The sequence below is a fragment of the Hyla sarda genome, chromosome 5 (assembly GCF_029499605.1).
Source record: "Hyla sarda isolate aHylSar1 chromosome 5, aHylSar1.hap1, whole genome shotgun sequence".
Classification (NCBI taxonomy): Eukaryota; Metazoa; Chordata; class Amphibia; order Anura; family Hylidae; genus Hyla; species Hyla sarda.
The window spans coordinates 267,353,412-267,359,861 of record NC_079193.1 but is presented as its reverse complement, the minus strand read 5'-3'; the positions used below and the strand labels follow the sequence as shown (position 1 = coordinate 267,359,861).

Here is a 6,450-nt window from a genome sequence, read left to right as displayed (position 1 = left end):
TCTGTAGTTAGAACTAGATCCTGTCTTCTCCACTTCAGACCCTTTGAAAGATTTGCGGGATCTAACCACCATAGGAGACTAGGGTAGTGTCTGATAATTTTACTGGACTGTCAGGATCCGATGCGGACCTGTCCCAAGCTGCCAGAACTTCCCTCGGAAGGGTTCTTGTATGGAATTGCACCCAAGGAACTGCTTGGATGGTGGCTGTGTAGAGACCCTGTAAAGACATAGCCTTTCTTATTGGTATTGTTCGCATCCTCAACACCTCTCTGGTCAGGTCTTTTTTGGATCTTTTCTTGAGGAAGAAAACATTTTTGAAGACTGGAGTCTAGCAAAATTCTTAGAAATAACTTTTCTTTTGCAGGAACTATGGACGATTTTCCCCAATTTATGATCCACCCTATTTTTTTTTAGAATTAGTAAGGTGTGATAAGAAAATATTTACCTCCTCTACTGAATGACCAATGAGCAGAAAATTGTCCAGATAGTGGACAAAAGCACGAACCCCTTCTCTGATATGAGCCGCCATCTTTGAAATGATCCTTGTAAATACCCTTGGGGCAACCGAGATACCGAAGGGCAGGGCACGGAACTGCAGATGTACTTCTTCTAAGTTTAACAATACTGCTATTCTCAGGTACTTCTGATATTCCTCGTGAATAGGGACGTGTAGATAGGCATCTTTTAGGTCCAGTGAGACCATATAACAGTCCTTTGTTAACAGATTTACAGCAGACTTTATAGTTCCCATTTAGAATTTCTGATAAATTAGGAACTTGTTCAGAGGTTTTAGGTTTATTATTGTTCGGTATGAAGTTTTTTTTTTTTTTACTAGAAAAAGGGAGGAGTAAAACCACTGCCTCTTTCTTCCCTTGGGACTGGAACCAGAACTTTTTGAATTAAAAGAAAATACTTTTTGCTGACTGACCTCCCTGACTTTTTGTAACTACCAGGCGGGGAGGAGGCAGACTGCAGAATTCCAACCGCAGGCCCTCTTTGATGGTACTGAGGACCCAATTTCTGTTTGAGATTTTCTCCCATTCCGGAAAGATATTCTGCAGTCTGCCTCCTACCCGCCCAAAAACATAATTGTTGGTTAGATTTTTTGGTATTACCTGGAGATAGGTTAAACACGTATCCTTTTGTGTTCTTGGGAAAACGCCACTTTGAAGATTCCCCTTTATCGCGCTCCTGGCCCCTAAATTATTTATTGGGATGAAAAGACTTGTTAGGCCTGAAAGATTAAGAAAATGGGAAGTCTTTTTTCTTATCTCCCGCTTTCTCTAATATATCTGTTAATACGGAACCAAACAGAAACTGACCCTCACAAGGAACGGTACAAAGCTTATTTTTTTTAACCCATTTCTCCAGACTAGTTTTCTAACCAAAGCGCCCTACGGGCAGAATTGGCCAAAGCTGCAGACCATCTGAGGGCATCTGCAAGAAAAGCAGCAGACTTTCTAATTAAAGGAAGAGAACTAAGAAATTGCTCATGATGTACATTATTCAGTATATTTGATAACTGATCAATCCAAAGAAACATTGATCTAGATACAGTCTGCAGCTGTGTTTGGTTAAACGCTGCTGTAGAGGCGTCCCAAGATTTTTTTTGTCCATCAAATCTTTAAGAGAACCGAGATCCTCAAAAGGGAGAGCACCTTTCTTTGACACTTTGGCAATGGCTGCATCAATCTTAGGAGTTTTCCCCCAATTAGGCTGGGTTCATTTCATGTTTTCAGCCATACAGGACCGCATACGGCTGGAAGGAGCTAAAACCGGGCGCTCCCATATCCCTGCCATATGCAGCCTGTATGTAATTCCTTTCAATGAGCCAACCGGAGTGAAACGCTGACTCCGGTCAGCTCATTTTTGCCCCGTATGCGGTTTTCCCACCGGACCTAAAACCGTGGTGGACCATGGTTTTAGGTCCGGTGTAAAACCGCACACAGGGCAAAAAATGAGCCGAACTGAGTCAGCGTTTCACTCCAGTCGGCTCATTGAAATGAATTACATACGGGCGGCATACGGCAGGGATACGGGAGCACCCAGTTTTAGCACCCCCACAGCCGTATGCGGTCCCGCATGGCTGAAAACGTGATGTGAACCCAGCCTTATCCAAGTCCGTATTATCAAACAGATATTTTCTCTTCAGTGCCCTAGGAAGGAACACTTTCCTATTGGGATTCTCCCATTCTTTCTTAATGAGTGCCGGAATACTTCTGTGCACTGGGAAAATTCTACGTTTTTTACATTCAAGACCCTCAAACACAATATCATGTATGGAATTTGGTTGATTCTCTTCTACAATATTCATGGCTAATTTAACATGCTTAATTAGACTGTCAGTCTTTTCAGCAGGAAATAAATGTTTTCAGGAGGCATCATCCTCAGAAGAAGAGTTCCCTTCAGAATCAGAGGAAGGTCTGATGACACCTTCTTCCTCAGAACCTAAAATTTATTACTTGAGACGGTAAGTTTTCAGGATCAATGGGCATAGAGACAGGTACAGTTACAGGGGCTGCGACCACACCTTGCTGAGGTACCTGCACAATTTTTAGAGCATCGCTGATCTTTTTAATCATGTCCTGCATGGATGACAAGGAGGATCTCTCTGCTGCCATGATGTTAGCTATACAGGTTTGACAGATAGACTTCTCATAGCTAGGAGGCATCTTCCTTTTACAAGAACTACACTCCTTATATTTAGACTTAAGAGATTTTTTAGGCACATCTCCCTTAAAAAAAAAAAAAAAAAAACTGAAACCAGACTAGGAAACCCCAAAACGGAAAGAATACACACCCTCAGGTATCCTGGATTCTTTCAGGTACCGTGGACGGGGTCTTTGCTGAGACCTCAGCTGAGTCCCGCTTGGGGTCCTCCTTGGAGCTTATGATGACCTTCTCCTAGGAAAAAAAAAATCGCTGCACACACCGGGGGATAGGTTGGCTGACTCCTACTGTGGAGGACAATGCAAGCGAAGAGGGCCACCTAAATACTATCAGGACGCCCTCTGCACAGATTCCGGCATCTGACGTCATTCCTGGGCGACCAATGTCATCTCCGGGTTCCCTACTGCCACGACAGGCTTCTTAGCCTATGCACAATGTCATTTCCTGCGCACCATGCCCTAGCGTTCTACGTCACTCACAGCCTCCTCCAGCATGGCCACTGCAATGCAAGAAGGAACGCTGCAGCTAAGAAAACTTCCGGAGCGAGAGTGGGAGAATGTTTGGGCTTGTGCCAAGAAATGCTCCTCAAAAAATGTCAATTTTCACAACTAAAAATCATACACCAATTGTATTATTACCCGGTGTCTTTTTGGAAGATGAAATGTAGAAGTGATCATATTTATCCAAAATTTGGGCAAAGTAGAGCCGACTTTGTCCATCTTGTATGGACATGTCCAAAGGTGGCTGACTTATGGGGGAGCAACAGTGAACTCCTTGAAAGTAAATTTAATTGTAAGGGTGCATGGGATATAAATTCTGTGGTGCTCGGAGGTGACTTAGAGATGGGCATGCTGAAAAAATGTACTTACTATCTTGGCTAAATACCTTATTGCTTGTACATGGTTTGTGTCGAGGGCATCTAACATCAGCGAGTGGAAAGAGTTCGTTAATAAAATAAAAAAATTTGAAAAGGTGATAATCTGATGTCCCAAGAAAAGAAGGAAAGAGTTCGAGACCACTTGGGGATTGTGGAAGGAAACTGTTGTATGTGGTTCTTTCCTTTTTTTCCTCTCCATGCAGGCATATATGGGTGGGACAATAAGAGGGGATCATTTTGTATGTAAATGATACTGTTTATTGATTTTTTTGTACTGTTATTTAATATAATAAAACAAATTATACATTTAAAAAAAAAAAAAAACTGACAATGAGAAGACTACATAACTTTCTGTCAGGGGAAAGGAAAGAGCCAGGGAGCTGCTGAGCCTACACATCTTTCTGTCAGGGGTAAATTGTGCAGGGGGAAGGAAAAGAGGAAAAGGAAGAAAATTGAAGTAAATTTACAAATCTGTTTAACTTTCTTGCACCAGTTGATTAAAAAAAAAGTGTTCTCTACTGGAGTACCCCTTTAAATCAGGGATAGTCACCATGGTTAAGGCCACACCATTATAGAGGTGGGCACCTTAAAAAGGTAGGGATAGGGGGGTATGGGCTTTTGCAATAGGAGGCACTTTCCCCTTCCTTCCTTCCCTTTTATATCATTGTAATAGCCCCCCCCTACCACTATACAACTTACCCGTCATCATTTTAGGAGACCAAGTACCTGAGCAGTTATTAGTTTTCCCTGTGCACTCTGTTTATGTTATATGTACGTCTCTGTGTATTTTAGTAGATGCACAATAAAAAGTGTGTTTCAATTGTTTATTGGTTTATAGGTCAACAGACAGAGAGAGCGATTTCTTGCCATCCCCCAGATATGCTCCTATACATCTCTGCATTGTGGCTCTAAAATGATACTTAGCAATGAATGCCCAAATGAATATACTCACAAAGTTAATGCACAAGTAAAAGTATCATCTTTGTAAAAAAAGGGTTTTGTTTATTTTACATACTGTTCGCCTGCTGTTTTACAGGCATCAAGTTTAACATAAAAAGGTGTTAAATATATGACCCAGTTACCTCTCATTGTCCATTAGATATGCATCATCAGAATCACTTAAAATAAACGCAATAATTAGTGTTTTAATCCTTTACTATACAAATGATATTACATATTTTTTGTTTAGTTGTGAAAACGCGACGATGGCAGCGAGGGACTGCCGCGCACCGCGTTCCTTTTACTTAGTACACAAACTTACAGAAGAAGTCAAGTTAAATTGGCTTTGAAAAGACTTATAAAAAAGATACAATTCCATAGTTTCTGTATAAAGCCCTTTTAAAAAAAATGATTCGCCTGGTTAAACAGAATGCAGGTAAATAAAGCGGAATGATGGCACCGCCTTTATTAAAAAAAAAAAAAAAAAAAAGGAACACAACGAGAACATTTCCGGCGCTGTAAACAAAATCCATTACCAAAAGCCTTCCCGGTATCTCAAACCATTACAAGTTGCATCATCAAAAAGGTAACACAGGATATACCAGATGTTCAGTACTGTTCGATAAGTATATTCATGAGAAAAACTGAAAAGAAAATACATTTTATTGCCAGATAGGTGTCAGCTGCGATTGTGAAATTTTGCATGAGCATATTTGACCAGTCAGCCACGCACTGGCGATCATATGCTTTAACCACAGTTAAATAAAAGTGTCTGCGTACGGTCAGTAAAAACGTTCACATTTTGTCTCCGGTCACCTAAAGCTAAGATTAGTTATACTTAAAAGGAAAGCCAAAAGTGCTATCGCAGAAACCCCTGCACCAATGGAATCACTGACTGTGTGATGAGACAAGGGCGGTGTTATTTAGGACTGTAGATATTAGTGTTAAACAGCATCGAGTTGCATAAGGATACGGTTTCATAATATGCTTTCTGCTGCCGTTCTTCAGTTTTCAAGATGTCTGCCTGCTGTCAAAAAACGTCTCCCGGTCATTTGAGGACCACATTGCATTTTGGGAGGCGCAGGTCTGGTTATTGTAGTGTAAAGGTGGCTATACGCCTACAATAGCTGTCAGATGAAGGTAAAGGGGACAGCCATCTCCCTGTATACACAAGCATTTGACAAAGCTGAACATGGCGGGAGGAGTATAGGCCGCTGCCAGACATCTCTGGTGGCAGCTCATCTCTCAGAGGACAAAAGGGCCAGGCAGCTGAAATCCACCAGGTCAGCTGTCAAGAGTAGACAGCCTTTGGCATGCTGGGAGCTGTAGTTTTTGCAACAGCTGGAGGCACCCCTGGTGGGGAAACACTGCTCTAGACAGTCAAGAGTCCTCCATACAGAGAGAGTCAGCCAAACCCACCGTGTTTAAAGACTTTTGAATAAAGTGTATGGGCATGTTCGCATGGGCATAATCCACTTAGTTTCACCAGGTGATGTCAGCTTTGAAAAGCCGGCTCCCATGGACTAGAATAGATGAGGAACTGCCCAAAAAAGTAGGGACCCACCACTTTTCTGCACAGTTACGCGCTGAAGATTCCATTTAAGTCAATGGGAGTTGCAGGGCCCACGGCTCAGACAGAGCTGCAGCCATGCACACAGGCCTGGATTATACACATGGCCTATGGGCACATTAACTCATTTTGGGGTCTATCACATTTTAAATTATATTGAAAAAATATTTTTTAAATATATGACTACAAGCAACGATCTTGAAAACAGAATGGATATTGGAAAACTGTATAACTGCTCATTACACAAAGAAAAACCTGTATTTTGCGAAACTAAAATACACTTTTAAAACCTTTTCTATGGGGATCAAAGGTCCAACAGATAAATGGAGGAAGAGATTGCATACACGTGATTATCTTCAGTCGCCACTCTTGAACCCGCAGATGCCTACCCAAA

The 6,450-nt window shown here is 41.7% G+C and overlaps 1 protein-coding gene across 2 annotated transcripts in view; it reads right to left on the bottom strand.

Annotated features, from left to right (window-relative positions):
* Positions 1-4,534: 4,534 nt before the first annotated feature.
* YES1 (YES proto-oncogene 1, Src family tyrosine kinase) overlaps positions 4,535-6,450 on the bottom strand; it is a 73,667-nt gene continuing 71,751 nt past the window's right edge. For both annotated transcript variants that reach the window (XM_056521667.1, XM_056521668.1), the window contains exon 12: positions 4,535-6,450. This exon is cut by the window's right edge and continues 989 nt beyond it. The gene's annotated coding sequence lies outside the window, so the exon portion shown is untranslated.